The 15,101-nt window shown below is 44.7% G+C and overlaps 1 long non-coding RNA gene across 1 annotated transcript in view; it reads left to right on the top strand.

Annotated features, from left to right (window-relative positions):
- The window catches only part of LOC125176826 (uncharacterized), a 33,758-nt gene extending 25,413 nt beyond the window's left edge, over positions 1–8,345 (top strand). Inside the window, exons 4-6 of the long non-coding RNA XR_007156405.1 lie at positions 5,971–6,105; positions 6,272–6,347; positions 8,053–8,345. This is a non-coding gene — a long non-coding RNA (uncharacterized LOC125176826). The remainder of the gene's footprint in view (positions 1–5,970; positions 6,106–6,271; positions 6,348–8,052) is intronic.
- Positions 8,346–15,101: the final 6,756 nt, after the last annotated feature.

The following is a 15,101-nucleotide window of genomic DNA, read 5'->3' as shown; positions in this document are numbered from 1 at the left end:
CATCCCACCAGGAAAATGGAACATAAAATTGCTTTCCTGAACTGTTTTTCTTTTAGCAAGTTATTTTCTTTTTTTTTTTTTTTAATTTTTTTTTTTTAACGTTTATTTATTTTTGAGACAGAGAGAGACAGAGATGAACGGGGGAGGGTCAGAGAGAGGGAGACACAGAATCGGAAACAGGCTCCAGGCTCTGAGCCGTCAGCCCAGAGCCCGACGCGGGGCTCGAACTCACGGACCGCGAGATCGTGACCTGGCTGAAGTCGGACGCTTAACCGACTGCGCCACCCAGGCGCCCCTAGCAAGTTATTTTCCAGAGTTTTCCCTGCATGTCTCAAGCACACTTCAATACCTCACCCCCTGAGGTGCAATACTATATTATAAATGATATACTGGGAAAACACTTACTTAGGGTCTAGTTGGGAGTTAACAATTTAACTGCCTTTTTAAGAGCTGCATTTTGACATGCATGTAGGGAGGGTCTATGGGAGAAGCCAAACTTGAGACTAGTCTGCTTTATGCTAATCTAGCCTTAGACCACCCAGAGGGACAATCCTACATAATTTCTCTTATAGACTAGTAGGGAACACTATATTGTACACATGTGTATATCTAGGTGTATTCTCCCAGCTAAAAGCAGGGTGAAAGAAGAAGAAAAAACAAAGGCAGGAACAAAGATGACTCCAAGTTGAGGCTTAAAACAAGTGCCCAGTGACGACAGCTTGCAGACCTCACGCTGAGCTTTCCAGATATGGGTCCAGAGAAGGGAAGGAACCTCGTCCGTTTATAGTATCCACAGGATAAAACCAATTGCTCAAGGGATTTTTAGCTATTTTTGGCACCAAAATCAGGTAGGGGGGTTTTCCTAGAGGCCTGGTAAAATGGGATACCATATGATGCGTGAACATCATACCCAAACGTTCTTTTAGGGTGGAGTCAGTGAGGTTCATTGGGCTGTTTCTCATAAAGATCCTCCAGCTCAGCCAGAAGCATCCTCACCAAAGGGTAACTCCGTGAGGATAATCCTACAGAGGCCCGGTCTAGTCCATATAACCAGCCCTCTGCTGATCAATGATGTGCAAACAATAAAGCAAAGTGAAACCAGAAAACACCCTATTAATAAAAAGGACTGGCTGGTTATCATCTGAGAACAAAAAAGTTACATTTTGCTAGTAGATGCTTTACTGGCTTACATTTTGATCAGTTTGTCAATTTCCTATGTCTTTCTCATCAGCAGCAAAACTATCAGGAGGGTTCAGTTGATAGCACTGAGTAGTCACAGATTGAACGAGGAAAATAATCATCATCACAAGCTCTACCATTTCTTGGGCCCTTCTTATTTACCAAGCCTTGTACACATGCGCTTTACATGCATTACCTCTGTAATCCTCCCAGGGATGCTGCAAGAGGTCCTATTTTACAAAATAAGACATTGGAGGTTACAGGCACACCGCACTTTGCCGAGCCTCGCTTTATTGTGCTTTGCAGAGATCGCATTTTTCTTTCCTCACACTGAAGGTTTGTGGCAAATCCTGCACCGAGCAAGACTATCATGGCATTTCCCAACAGCCTCTGCTCACTTCGTGTCTCAGTGTCACGTTTTGATAATTCCTGTGATATTTCACACTGCTTCTTTATGATATTTCTTTATGACGACCTGTGATCAGTGGTCTTTGGTGTTACCACTGTAATTATTTTAGGGCGTTCACGTAAGATGGCAAATTTAATCTATAAGTGTTGTGCGCGTTCTGACCGCTCCACCGATCAGCCACGCCTCCATCTCTCTCCCTGTTCCATCTCTCTCCCCCCTATTCCCTGAGACACAGTATCAAAGTTAGACCAATTAGTGACCCCACGATGGCCTCGTAAGTGTTCACCTGAAAGGAAGGGTCACACATCCCTCACTTCAAATCAAAAGCTAGACATGATTAAGCTTCGTGAGGAAGGCACATTGAAAGCGAGACAGGCAGAAAACTAGGCCTCTTGAGCCACACAGTTAGGCAAGTTGTGAATGCCAAGGCAAAGCTCTTAAAGGAAATTAAAAGCGGTACTCCAGTGAACGCATGAATGGCAAGAAGGCAAAACAGCCATACTGCTCACGTGGAGAGGGTTTGAGTGGTCTGGATAGAAGACCAAACCAGCCCCAACATTCCCTTAAGCCAAAGCCTAATCCAGAGCAAGGTTCTGACTCTCCTCCATTCTGTGAAGGCTGAGACAAGAAAAGTTTAAAGCTTGAAGAGGCTGGTTCCTAAGGTTTAAGGAAAGAAGCCATCTCCATAACAGAAAAGTGCAAGTTGAAGCAGCAAGTCCTGGTGTAGAAGAAGCTGCAGAGAAGATCGAGCTGAGATAGTCAATGAAGGTGGCTATACTATACAACAGATTTTTTTTTAATGCTTATTTATTTTTGAGAGAGAGAGAGAGAGACAGAGCACGAGCGGGGGAGGAGCAGAGAGAGAGGGAGACACAGAATCCGAAACAGGTTCCAGGCTCTGAGCTGTCAGCACAGAGCCCGACTCGGGGCTCGAACTCAGAAACTGTGAGATCATGACCTGAGCCGAAGCCGGACGTTCAACCGACTGAGCCACCCAGGCGCCCCAACAGGTTTTCAATGTAGACGAAACAGCTTAGTGGAAGAAGATGCCATCGAGGACTTTTATAGCTAGAGAGAAGTCAATGTCTGCTTCCAAAGCTTCAAAGTTCAGGCTGACTCTCTTGTGAGAAGCTAATACAGCTGGTGACTTTAAGTTGAAGCCAATACTCATTTACCACTCCAAAAATCCTAGGGCGCTTAAGAAATATACTAAATCGACTCTGCCTGAGCTGTATAAATGGAGCAACAAAGCCTGAACGACAGCACAGCTGTTTATAACACGGTTTACTGAATATTTTAAGCCCACTGTTGAGACCTACTGTTAAGAAAAAAAATATTTCTTTCAAAATATTACTGCTCATGCAATACACCTGGTCAACCAAGGGCTCTGCCAGAAATGTACGAGGTTAATGTTGTTTTCATGCCTGCTAACACAGCATCCATTCCGCAGCCCATGGATCAAGGAGTCATTTTGACTTTCCGGTCTTATTATTCAAGAAAGACATTTCATGAGGCTCTAGCTGCCATTCCTCTATGAATCTGAGCAAAGTTCACTGAAAACCTCTGGAAAGGATTCACCGTTCTAGAAGCCATTAAGAACATTCGCGATTCACAGGAAGAGAATGTCAACATTAACAGGAGTCTGGAAGAAGTTGACTGCAACCCTCATGTAGACTTTGAGGGGTTCCAGGCCTCAGGGGAGGAAGTGCCTGCAGGTGTGGTGGAAATAAGACGGGAACTAGAATCAGAAGCGGAGCCTGAAGATGAGACTGCACGGCTGCCGTCTCAGGATCAAACCCGAACAGATGAGGAGTTGCTTCTCAGGGAGGAGCAAAGGAAGTGGTTTCTTGAGATGGAATCTACTCCTGGGGGAGACGCTGTGAAGGCCGTTGAAGTGACAACAAAGGATTTAGAACATGACATGAACTTAGCAGATAGAGCGGTGGGAGGGTTTCAGAGAACGGACTCCAATTCGGAAAGAAGTTCTACTGTGGGTAAATGCTGTCAAACAGCATCGCCTGCTACAGAGAGATCGTTCGGGAGAGGAGGAATCCATCGAGGCAGCAGACTTCATTGTTGTCCTATCTTAAGAAATTGCCACAGCCACCCTAACCTTCAGCAGCCACCACGCCGGTCAGTCGGCAGCCATGAAATCTCCACCAGCAGAGGGTTGCTGAAAGCTTAGATGATGGTTGGCATTTTTTTTTTTTTTTTTAAGCAATAAAGTATTCTTTTTTTTTTTTTTTTTAACGTTTATTTATTTTTGGGACAGAGAGAGATAGAGCATGAACGGGGGAGGGGCAGAGAGAGAGGGAGACACAGAATCAGAAACAGGCTCCAGGCTCTGAGCCATCAGCCCAGAGCCCGACGCGGGGCTCGAACTCACGGACCGCGAGATCGTGACCTGGCTGAAATCGGACGCTTAACCGACTGCGCCACCCAGGCGCCCCAGCAATAAAGTATTCTTAAATTAAGGTATGTACGGGGTTATTTTTAGGTATAATGCTATTATGCAATTGATAGACTGCAGTAAAGTATAAACATGACTTTGACATGCACTGAGAAACCAAAGCATTCATTTGACATGCTTGGTTGGGGTGGTCTGGAACTGAACCCACAATATCTGCAAGGTATACCTGTCGAGCCATGAAATGAATTGCCCAGAGGGCCACCAGCTCAGAAGCGGTGGAGCAGATTGTGACCCCGGTCTGACTACCCATCATACCATGCCACCTCCAAATTCCTACCATTTAATTAGGAGGTTCTCCCCTCCCCTGGTGTCTCGCAATCCCTTTCCATTTTGTGTGACTTTCTCCCCAGTGGTACATAGGACTAAACATCATTTGAAAGACGAAGTCACTCTGTTGATCTTTTGAGTGGAGTTAATACCCTTAGAGAGAGAGAAAGCACTTCTTTATTCTTTTACTCCATTGGTAGCAACCGTGCAACCTGAGTTCTCAAATAGTCTAGTCCAGATTCCTGTTGGCTAACACAGTCTCATTAAAAACCACTTATCTGCATTCCTTTACTGGGGTTGCTGCCCTTTCTGTGCCTCTGTGATGGGGAGTTGCTCTGGGGGTCTACGTCCTGGCATCAGGTCCTTTCTAGCGCTGCACAATGACCCTTCATGTGTTACAGATATACGCCAACCATGAGCAGTTTCCTTAAGGAAAACCTTCTTTGTCGGCATGAGATCAATTGTTCAACCTCCCCCAACACCTAGCTGCGGCCACGTCCATATAATGAAGAATACTGGTTTGAACGAAGAGTTGAGCAAGCATTTTTCTTGGTCACTGATGAAACTTGAGAGACTGCCTAGTTCACTCGAGATGTAGGGTTTCCGCTCAATATTATAGTGTCAAGGCTTATCCATATGGAAATACGTAGAACTGGTTCATTCACTTTTACAACTGTGAATTGTTGCAGCATATCGATTAAATCACAATTTAAAAAAAAAAATCTATCCCTTGACTTGTTCTTAAAAAAACAAGTCTGTTTGTTTTGACGTGACAAACCACTGTGGCGAATATTCTTGCCCATGTCTACTTGTTCACGTTTGCAAGAATTTTTCTAGAGTGCCTGATAAGCTATGGAACTGATGATTCGCTGGGTGTTCCTCATCTTTACCTTTATTAGCTATTGCCAAATTATTCTCCATTTTACATTCCTCTCAGCAGTAGACGTATGAGACTTTCTTTGACCACACGTCTTCATCAGCCCTTGGTTTTATCAGATTTTTATTTCTTTCTTTTTGCGTACCTGATGGGGGTGAAATATTTCATTGCTGTTTTGAAGGTCTTCAAGTGTTTGAAAAATAGCCGACCCGGTAGCTCTGTGAAAATGCAGCTTGTTCCAACTGAAATCGATAATGCATGAGAAGAATTTATTCAACGAGGTCCAGTGACTGTGGTCAAGGAAACGAGTTGCCGCCAGGGCTTCGAGCGGTTGTATTAAGAAATAAAAATGTCACTGGTATTCATATTGTAACAAGCTGGAAAAAGTTCTTCCCCTTTTCCTATGCTACTTACCTTTTTCTGTTCAGTTTGGGTTATGAATTTGGTGCTAGCAATAAATGAACAAGTCAAGATTGGCATCCATCTGCATGAGGAAAGCAGATGTTTGGCTTTAAACAGTGTGCTGCGCTTCCTTGGAAGGGCTTGAAGATGCTCTCAGATGCTTAGGGTGCAGCAGGGTCGGGTGGAGGAATTGGCCTTGGCCCTGCGGAGCGGGCAGGTGCCTGTGACGGTGCCCTGTGAGGCTGGGCCACGCTCTGGAGAGCAGCCACAACTCCTTGGCCTCATTAGTTAGTTACCTGATAATCCATGTCTATTTTCCCTTTGTTATCTCGGAGCCTTTAATTAAGTCTTATTTCATCATTTTAGTCTTATTGAGACCTGCTACAGGAAATGCAGGAAAGAGTCTTAAGTCCACTTGAGTCCGATTTATAAAAGAGCAGAAGTGGCCCTGGAGACAAAGGCAGCAGCAACAGTGATGGGGGACAAGACTCCAAGGCAAAGGTGAATCTTGAGGGGACCGAAATCTGATGATCAATCCAGGAGATTCTACCTCTGTTCCGATCTCGGACGGGTTGTTAAGGGAGACAGTTTCCCTCACGCGCTGCTAGGCAGGTGAATCCTGGCTGACTTCTTTGTGAAATCAGCCCCCCCCTTCCTTAATTTCCAGGGAGTCGGCGTGATGTGGCAGAAAGAACATGCCCTTTGAAGCTGGCAAACTTGAGTTCGCACCCATGCTGGGAAAGGTTTGTGAACTTGGGCAAATTACTTTAACATCCTGAGCTCTACAGTGAGGGTAAGAGTGACCGCCTGAGAGTTACTTTGAGGATTAAATATGATTGATGTGGGAAACAAAGGCAGAAGGAAATGGCAGATAAAATGAAATTTCCTTATAACCTGCAGCCCATTGACAAACACTTGAGGCTGGCAGAGTGAAATGTTTCTCCAGGACTCCCTACTGTCTTAATGCTAATGTTTTGCTAGAGGGAAAAACAACCTTGGCCTGACAATAGCTAGGCCTCCAGTATCCTGGGAGTCTTTTTTTTTTTTTTTTTTAATGTTTATTTATTTTTGAGACAGAGAGAGACAGAACACGAGTGAGGGAGGGGCAGAGAGAGAGGGAGACACAGAATCTGAAACAGGCTCCGGGGCTCTGAGCTCTGAGCTGTCAGCGCAGAGCCTGATGTGGGGCTCGAACTCACGGACCACGAGATCATGACCTGAGCCCAAGTCGGAAGCTTAACCGACTGAGCCACCCAGGTGCCCCGGAGTCTTCTTTAGCATATGAAAATCTCAGTGGAAACTTCCCTGGACTTTACCTCCCCCAAACCCATAGCGTATAACCAGTCTCTCCTCATGGTCCTGGGGCAGCTTTTCCTGCCCACGGGTCCTGTCCCTACACTTTAATAAAATCATCTTTTCGCACCAAAGACGTCTTCAAGAATTCTTTCCTGGTCATCGGCTCCGGACCCCACGAACCCCACTATCACTCCCCAAACCTCATCGATGATCACTTAGGTAAAAGCACCTAGTGTAATGTCTGGAACACCACAGACATGGAAGAAACATTAATTCCCTTCCTTCCCCACCCCACCCCTCTGTTTCTGGGACCAGCCTTCCCACACATCCATTCCCCCCTTGCCCCCCCCCCCCCAACTCTCAGCCCCCCAGGATCCTCGGAGGCAGGTGTGCTGGCCCAGGACCTTGCGCGAGCTTCTGTACCCTCATAGAAGTTGACCTCTCCCAGACCTTGTGTCTGCTATTGGGCAACAACTGACTTACAATGATTATCTCCACCCCCTATACTCTGTGGACAATTTCAGTTACCACAGATTTATGGGGGAGTTGCAGTATCTGGGGACAGCAGGAATCTGGCAATAATTAACACTAACCTCCAGATCATACCACTTACCTTCAGGCCAAGTCTTAGCTCTTCAGTTTTGAAGTAAATGGATTTTTCTCTGAATGCCCCGAGGGAACCATTATTGTCCTCACTGCCCTTAGGGTAACTGCCTCTCCTCACTGCGGGAGAGATTTAGGACCAACAGATGAGATTATGATGGTCCGTGACACTCTTTGGTCTTAAATTAACATGCTTTCAATGGTTGGTGGCTGGCTCAGGTGACTGCCTCTGGAACCTTCCGTCTCTCAGTTAGCCTTTCAGATTTGCCCCTGCAGTTAGTTGCATTCTCCTCTGGGAAGAAGGCAGCCGCGGATAAGGAATCCGAATGGGGCCCCAGCCCCGCGCTAACCCATGGACACTCAGCTGGCTGGAAACATCTTTCCCTCTGGCACCGCAGCCCCTTTACGGACACTCTCAGTGGAGACACTGAAGATCAAACAAGTTTAATCTCTGACCCCCACACTGGCCACCTAGCAGGATTGTGTCTTCAGGGCGAGGGGGATCTGAAATAATTCATGTTGCCCTCATACAGTGTTCTTTCTCTGCAGGAGGCTGTCGGCGGCTTAGGGCTATCAATCTGACATACTTCTCTCGTTCTACACGGAGACTAAAATACCATTTAAGTCTTATTCCAACGTTTCTCGAATCATGTGGGTATTACCAAGCATGAAATCATCATCTAAAAACTCAATTTTAAAGAGCTGGTACTTTGGGAAAAATAAGAAAGAACGTTTCCCCCTGTTTACTCTGAGATTTGCTTTTTTTCTTTTTTCTTTTTGGTCTCCAATAGTGTGTTATTGTGTTTTTCTTAATCTTTGGAGATTAAGCTTCAATGTTTCACCTAGACTCCCAATTTGCCCATAAATCTCTTCATTTTGCTTAATTTAAATGTTTTGGCCAACTTCATGGTTTAATAATGAGACATAAAATTGGAGCCTTAATGACTACTAAGGAGGGAATTTTCATTTCATCTGGAATTAACGGAGCTGTTCCAGAGGCGGGTGCCCTGGCAGACAAGATGCCACAACCTTCGGTGGAGCGTGCCCAATGTGGCTTGATATTCTACCGTTCTTTATACCCAGGGCAACCCTCCAATATGATTACTTGGAAATCCTTCAGTCTCAAGTGAGACTGAGCTCCAGTCTCACATCCACCTGATTGCTACGCCCCTATTGATTAAACTGCGAACTAGTCATTGAATTCAGGCGCGTCCCTGGGCTGTCCCCTCACAGGCTACCCATCAGAGCTAAGCCAGGTTACCCAGCTCCAGCCTGCTTTGGTAACAAGTCGTATCACGGGGGGGCCCTGAGACCACAGGGATCTGAGAGCCAGGGGGGAGAAAATAGGGTTTCAGCACTTCCATCCGAGCTGACAAACTTAAGAGAAGAACTATAAAAAGTTTGAAAACTCCCTTTCTCATAGGTTGACCAGTGGAGAAAGGCATCCACCGCATGGCTGTGTAGCCTAGAATTCCCTCCTTGTCCCGGAGCTGAGAGGGAACACCAGCTGGGTGGTTCCCCTTGTGCGGAGAGGGGAGTTTCCTCTGCGGTAGAGAATACAGCAGCCAGTCGTCTGAGACAGTGGATGGAAAGGCTGCCTGGCACTGGGTAGAAGAATGGGCACCAGCGGGAGACACATCGACCTGTCTCTGTGGGGGGCTTGTTGGAAAAAATAACCTCAGATTCTTCCATGTTAGGTACCCCCTGCAGCTATGCCCCAGGCCACTTTCCTTACCACAAATCACCTCTGAGAAGTCTCCTACGAGTGTCCTGTCCTTCATTTAACCCTTAATCATATATTGTTTTAGGTTAGAGTGCTTTGTGTACTTGCCTTTTAACACAGACTGTAAATGCCTCAAGGGCAAAAACCTTGGTTTATAATTTGTATTCATTCATTGACTGATGAACAAATCAGCGATTAAGCCACTCACTTTGCCAGCACCCACGATGGCTGAGAGCACTGAGCAAGGCTAGTTTTTTGCTACTGCAGAGGCCCTAGAGATTTCTGCCTCCAGGCGGCTCTCAATGTTGTTGGCTAAACTCACTGTGTACGGAGAGAAAGATACTAATGCAGTCACATACAGTAAGATCACAATGGTTCAAAAACATAAAAATCGCTACAAGACAAAAGTTTAATACCGAGTTTCTTTAGTTACTACCATTTGGGTTCTTTTTTTCCCTTCCACTTTTTGGATTTTCCAGATTTTCTATAACGCATATGCATTACTTTATTAGTCATAAAAATGAAACCTTAAAGAATACGTTAAGGAAAAGGACATTTTTCCAAACTCATCAAAACTAGCCAGACTTGTCAGTATGGTGATCAGTCTACCCGCTAGAGTTGTAATTTGTTGACCTTCAAACTGTTACGATGTTTTCACATTTTAAAAGCAAACCACCAAGGGGAAATATTTGGTTTTCCTGGCAGGTATGAGGAAACCGAAGCTGATTTCAATTATTTTGGCAAAGCAGATCAACCCCATTTGTTCTGAGAAAATACCACCTTGGTGGACTTACACTGAAATGGATAACCCATGAACCAAGTTTTGGCAATATTATTTTGGACGGAAATCACTTTTTGAGGATAATGAGGAGAGAAGGGAGAAGGCTGATTGATTTTTCCAAAGCTGGTGTGGGAGTTGGGAGGCTGAATCCCTTTAACCTGTAGAGAAAGCTTGTAGACTGCTGGAAGAAATCATTCCCTTGTACCTACTAACTGGACCAACTCTCCACCAGCCTCTGAATATTATCAAGCTGCTCTCCCCACTGGGTTCATGCCCAGTAAAATAAATGAAGTCATATTTTTGTCTGGCATAAATTATTAAGTTGTTCTATGCACGACTGCTTTAAATCAAGGGTGTATTAGCATATTCCTGCCACTCACTGTCCTACCTGCAGCATTTTCATGTACATTTGGTCTCGGGTGAATTTGCCTCATTCATTCATGCATTCATTCACGGGAACTCAGGATGTGCAAGGAATCCTACACCCTGTGAAAGAATAAAAAATGAAAAAGGCATTTGCTCTGCTCTTTAAGTACCTTCCTCTGGCAAGTGGGGGTAAGAACAACATATGCGTCAAGCACAGATACTTCAATGACGGAAGCGCTAAGGGCCACGGAAAAAGTTTGAGAATGTTCGGGAGAGGGAGAGGTTATTTCCTCTGTCCTTGGGGGATGGGGATCGTTGAGGACTTCGCAGTGGAGATGGTCCATAAGCTAGCTCTTCAACAGGTAGGCGTTGGCAATACAGGCATGCCTGGGGAGGGCTTTCCAGGAGGTGAGAATGGCCAAAGCAAAGACCTAGAAGGAAAGCCTGGAAGAAATGGGATAAATACAGACTGGGAACTGGTATGGTTTTATTGCAGGGTAGATGGAAGGCAGGTGACAAAAGTGTCAGGAGAAGTTTGAAAGATCAGCCTGGGCCAGATCAGGGAGGCCCTTAAATCCTCGGGAAGTAATGGCAGCCTCAGCAAATCTGCTGCTTTATTTGAAACAAAAGATGTGCTAGCTGAATAAAGATATTACTTCTGAACTCTGTACTTTACTGGCCAACCTACCCACTCAAATGTTAACAGTTTCACTGTCTGACCTTCCTGAACATTGTTTTCTGCCTAACATGGACAAGGCTGTTGATGGAAGTATGGAGTGTAAAATGGGTTGACCTGCATTGCTCTACTTCTTTCTGGTTGTGTTCAGTAACAACAGTGGCTTTGCATTTTGTCTGGTCACTTCTTAACGCTAGAGGAACTTTGCTTTGTAGCTGACAGGGGTGGAGGGAAGAGATTTTAAGAAGTCAGCTCAGGCATCTTCACACTCAACTGGGGAATGCGGGGAAAACAACCTTTTACTTCATGCATCTACATATACGGTTGGCTTAGAAATAAATTACATCAAAGAGCACTCAGTGAGAACTAAGCCAGAGGATCAAACCCAGCAATATTATCTAGCGGCATGCGGAGGTGATCATGTAGAGCATCTTCTCTCTTTTGAAATGGGCATAAGGAGCACTGAGAGAAGGTCTGTGCCAAACCGCTACATGCGCATGTGCGCGCATGCGCACGCACGCTCGGTTTACCTTGCGTTAAGGGGAGAGGGGAGACGCAAAGAAAAAAAATAACTGAAATCTCTCTGCATTGAACTGTTTTTCATCTGGTCCTCTTTAAACTGGTTCCTCAAGTCCTGTCACTGCATCTGAGCTAGCCGGCATGCACCATCTCGTGGTAATGCCGCCTGGGGCTGTTTACCTTCTTGTGACTTCTCTCCTTGACCTTCACATTTGACCAAGCTTTGGTGATTTGAAATGCTTGCCTATGCTCACTTGGTGCTACAGGATTACAGATGATGTGGAAATGGAAGTCACATATCTGTTATTCTTAATGGAAAAGCTAGCAAGAATCTAATCAGAGCAATCCAAGTAGAATAACTTTCCAGGCGGACTCCATGTGCTATGGATAACAGGACGGCTTAATGGACTGAAAAGGAAAATTGTTCTAAAATGTTCCTGTACATCACAAATTGGGGGGTTTGGTTCTGTATTGATTTTTCACATTGGTTCCACACCTTCGGTTCTGTCTTCACACTCCCTTCCCCCCCACCCCTGCAATTTAAAAATATTTTACACACACACACACACACACACACACACATTTAAAGAGCTCATCATCCACTTCAGACCATTTCATTGCTTATTTCAGTTAGTCTTTCTGTATTCTATAGGGCTAGGCTGTTTGTTTCTGCAGCTAATCCCATTAATATAATTTAAAGCAGCCCTGGAATGAGATAGAGGTAAAAGATCTCTAAACAGTGTCACAGTGTTGGCAGCAAACATGAAGAAACATAATAGGAGAGCTGGAATCTCACCAAAAGGAACACCGTGGGTGACAAACAAAACAATAGCAACGACAAGCTATCTCTTATCAGAAGAGCGCCCCATTCGTCAACACGAATTAACCATATTGCACTCCAAGCGAGATGAAGCACAGTCTCATTTTGCTAGCCATCAGAAAGGTTTTCAACACCCCCAAGTGACAAACACTCCTGCTTCCTCCACTAAGCCCATCTCAACTACCCAGAGTCCTTAGCCCTTCTGAATTTCTACATGGTTTATAGTCCAAATCACTTTGATATTTCATGCTTTACTTCCTAGGTGAGTTTTGTCTATCCAGGCAGAGTACAGATAATTTCTTCCACTTCTTCACCACTTGGCCACAGAATCTAATGTGGCACTGTGTGTTAAAGAAATACCCTCTCAAGATCACTCCCCAACCTGAAAGAGGGCCAGCAGGATGAGAGGTCCTTTGGTCCCTCTGACTTCTCTGGCATAGTCAAAAGAGAACATCAGATTAGGCACAAGAATATGAAAGCTGGCAGGATCTTTCAGCTAATTCTCTAGCAGATCATTGCGCTTACGTGTTTGATCTTCATCCTCCATGATATGAGCTCTACACACTCTAACCCACTACTAGGGTCAAATCCCCAGACACAACCGCAGTCACAATGCATTGATTCCCTCACACACTTCAGTACATTCCAGCCAGGGAAATATTTATATGCATGCTCTTAGCTAATACCAGGACAGCTTATATGCTCAATTGCTTTATGCCCCTTCCTTCTTAGGGCCTCAAGTCTGCCATTTCCAACCAGAGAGGTGGTTTTCTACTTTATTGCCTTTGTAGACTTCTTTCTCTCTCGACACCAATGCTATTTGTGTCATGGTAAAATTAGTATTTTTTCACTCATTAAAAAAATTTTTAATGTTTATTTATTTTTGAGAGAGAGAGAGCGTGAGTGGGGGAAGGCCAGAGACAGAGGGAGACACAGATTCCAAACCAGGCTCCAGGCTCTGAGCTGTCAGCACAGTGCCCAACACAGGGCTTGAACTGGCAAACTGTGAGATCATGACCTGAGCCGTAGTTAGACGCTTAACTGACTGAGCCACCCAGGTGCCCCTCACTCATTTTTGATTGAGGAGTAAGACATTAATAAAAATTTGAACAATTACATTCTATCCAGAGTGACAACCTCTCGTGCCTGGTTGTCCTTAATATATAACAGGTTTGTTGACCCCTTTAGTTCTAAAACTTGGGAGCCTTTTTTTCCTCTGGAAGCCACACCAAGTTGTGAAATATACCTATATCTTTTTATATAGAGATACATATAAATTTACATTCATATTTATATAAAAAGATATTTTAATAAAGTAAAATGTTTATTTTTTCTCCAGGAGAAGAGCTTTTTGAAGGTATGACGTCACCAATCTTTGAGGGACACTGTCAGATGACCAGATTAACAGACCCTGGGGACACTCTTTGGGTAATGGTGGGAACTTGCCTGTGGGGAGAAAGTCCCCTTTCGTAGAAAGGCTGGGAATAACTCATAGCTCAAGGCAACTAAAGGTTTAATTTCTGTCTTCAGAAGGCCCCATAGGAAGCACCAGCTTTAAGCAAAATCTTTATGAAAGGATTCCTTCTCTGAATTTTCCAAACAGGCCTCTTTGTTACTCCCCCAAGAGAGTGAACAACCAGTCAGGGAATTAAATCTCCCTTATCGTTTCCAGACTATTTTACCTTGCTGCTCACACCCCATTGGCGGGAAAGGCACAAATGGTTCTCTCAAGCTTCACTCCAACCACCAATCTGCCGTGTCTGAAATGCCCCAGCCCTTTCTGGCCTCATGTATTTGACTCCTACACCATGGGGAAGTCCCCCTTGGATTCCAAAAGAAAATTCAACTCCTTGGAATCCAAAACTAATAAACTTTCACAGAGTGGCCCCAGGTGGATTGGTTATCATGATATGTCAGTCTCACCTAGCCAATAAGACGGCCGGCTGGCAAGTTCCCAGGATGAATATTCTCATATGAGCATTGGATTAGAGGAAGCCAAAAGATTTTCGGCCATCTACACGCTCAATTTACACCCCACCTGGGTTCTGGGGTAGAGATCTTGTGACGGTTGGGGCCCTGCAAGGCAATTAAAAGAAATAAAGCAAAGTATTATATTTTAATTGATGTAATCTTCAAGCTCCCAGTGGAATCTGGGGTGATATCTGACTAGAGTTACCCTAGGTATCAATAGATACCTATTCTGTGAAAGTGCATTTAGGAAGACAAAACCCTATGAATCCTGAACTTCATTAACATGTGTATCCATTGGGGGGGGGGGGCAGTGGTTGGCTCAGACTCCCAGGACTACAAATTGAAAGAAGCCACCTAGACTTTCCTGGGATCTGAACAAAGAGCTCAAGGGGGTGGGGGAGTGGAGAGGGGAGAAGGGGAGGAAGAGAGAGAGAAAGAGAGACAGAGAAGGGCAGGTGGAGGGGAAGACACCAAGTGGGTTTATATTTTTATTTGCTTTTAGGGTACCTGGATGTCAGACACACCAAACTATTCTCCCCAAACCCAAACAGCTTTCATCCATCACTAGCACTTCAGGGTTTGTTTCTGTTTTATTGTAAATATTCCAGTTGAAGAAAGATAAACAGACAAGAAAAAACTGCTTTGTACAGTACACAGAGTCAGATAGAAAATACAGAATGGAAAAGAAAGCCAACGACGAACAGATAAAAAGTGGAGACATACCAAGGAAGACAACTAGTTG

The sequence above is a fragment of the Prionailurus viverrinus genome, chromosome D1 (genome assembly GCF_022837055.1).
Source record: "Prionailurus viverrinus isolate Anna chromosome D1, UM_Priviv_1.0, whole genome shotgun sequence".
Classification (NCBI taxonomy): Eukaryota; Metazoa; Chordata; class Mammalia; order Carnivora; family Felidae; genus Prionailurus; species Prionailurus viverrinus.
The sequence above is the reverse complement of the archived record's forward strand: the minus strand, read 5'-3'. Positions and strand labels throughout refer to the sequence as shown.